Here is a 1953-nt window from a genome sequence, read left to right as displayed (position 1 = left end):
TGTGTGTGTGTGTGTGTGTGTGTGTGTGTGTGTGTGTGTGTGTGTGTGTGTGTGTGTGTGTGTGTGTGTGTGATTGAGGAAGTATTCATGCCACGGCAAGCACGTGAAGGTCACAGGACAACTTGCAAGAGTTGGTTCTGTCCTTCTGTGCTTTGGGTCCTGCAGACGTACCTCAGGCCATCAAGCTTGCACGGCAAATGCTTATATGGGCCAAGCTATCTCGCTGACTCTGAGAATCATTTATACCTTTACCAGGCAGTTCTCTGTCCTGGGAGTGAACAGAGGACAACCTGGGTTCCTCCCTACATCCTCCCTACTGGACGTACTTTCTATTTCTTGGTACCCTGTTTCGCAAAAATTCCACTAGCTTCTTTCTTTTTTCCCTCCTTGTTTGTCTGTTTCGTTGTTTCTCTTATTTTATTTTATTTTATTTTATTTTTGAGTCAGCATCTCAGTTTGTAGCCCAGGCTGACTGGGGACTCATTCTATAGCCCAGACTGGGCAATCTTCCTGTCTCAGTTTGGACAGGTTTGTATCAGGATACCAGATTTTTTTTTTTTCATGAGTACTGCTTTATCTCAGTTCATTTCATCCCCACCATGCCCCCTGAGGAGCTGGAATATGAGAAACACCCTAACACCTCTGGCTTAGAAGCAAATAAAAACAACTCTTAAGGGAAGGAAGGGGGCCTGGAATCCACTTGTCAGTTCTGGGTGTATTCATCATCTTTTCCCAGGGAGAGGAATATAACAGCTGCCACCATGACAACCAATATAAATTGAACTTTTACTTTACAGACTTGGCACCTTGTGAGCATTGACTCAGTCTTTGAGAGAAGCAGTTCAGAGGTTAGCCCTGTACGGTTTTATTTTAGTTACTTATTTCTCTGCTTGTTGTATATATGTATGGACACATCTTTGCATGTGTGTACAGAGGTGTGTGTGTGTCTGTAGAACGGAAGTCAGCGTTGGGTATCTTCTTTATGCTCTCCACCTTATTATACTTTGATACGGGGTCTCTCACAGAGATTGAGGGCTCTGTTAGACTGGTCAGCCAGCAGAACCCAGGCCTTTTCCTGTTCCTCTTCCCTACTACTGAGATTATAGGTTCTGCCACACTCAGGTGCTTCCATAGGTGCTGGGAATTTAAACTCAGATCTTCATGCCTTTGCTGCAAGCCTCTCACTGGCTGAGCCACCTGTACAACTTCTAGTTGTTTGTTTTTATTTTAAAGACAGGTTCTCTTGTATCCCAGGCTGGCCAGGAATTCACTGTGCAGTCAAAGATGACCCTGAACTTCTGATCTTGTCCCTATCTCCCGAACTTCGGGATTATGGGTGTACAATACCATACTTAGTTTTAAGTTGCTTAATTCATTTCACTGTATCTAGTTTTCTGTGCAATTATAGGGAATAGGAGGAGTATGCATGCCATGATATTTATGTGCACACCAGAGGACAGTCAGTGGGAACTGGTTCTCTCCACAGTGTAGATCCCAGAAAGGGGACTCAGATCATCAGGCCTGCTGTAAGTGCCTTTTACCCAATAAGCTATTGCGGGGGATGGGGGCGTGTCTATTATGTAGATCAGATTGTCTTTAAACTTATATCAGTTTTCCTTCCTGAGCCTCTCAAGTGCTGGGATTTCAGGCATGCATCACCATGTCTAGTTTAGCTCCCATTTTATAGACATAAAAGCTGAAGGTGAGAAAGAGAAGCATGTCTAGCTAGGAATCGATGTTAGCTGACTTCAACATTGGCTATCAGATAGTGAAGTCACACCAGGGTTTCCCCGCCTTGGTGTGACTGACATCCACACCAGTTGTGGCTTTCTTTTCTTTCTTTTCTTTCTTTCTTTCTTTTTTTTTTTTTTTTTCGTTTTTTGAGACAGGGTTTCTCTATGTAGCCCTGGCTGTCCTGGAACCCACTTTGTAGACCAGGCTGGCCTTGAACTC

General features: G+C 44.0%; 1 long non-coding RNA gene across 1 annotated transcript in view; it reads left to right on the top strand.

The window, feature by feature from the left end:
• LOC110336224 overlaps positions 1-1953 on the top strand; it is an 11034-nt gene that overhangs the window by 856 nt on the left and 8225 nt on the right. Inside the window, exon 2 of the long non-coding RNA XR_002381210.2 lies at positions 798-848. This is a non-coding gene — a long non-coding RNA (uncharacterized LOC110336224). The remainder of the gene's footprint in view (positions 1-797; positions 849-1953) is intronic.

Source organism: Mus pahari, chromosome 19, assembly GCF_900095145.1.
Source record: "Mus pahari chromosome 19, PAHARI_EIJ_v1.1, whole genome shotgun sequence".
NCBI classification, from domain to species: domain Eukaryota; kingdom Metazoa; phylum Chordata; class Mammalia; order Rodentia; family Muridae; genus Mus; species Mus pahari.
This window is presented reverse-complemented; position numbering and strand designations above follow the sequence as displayed.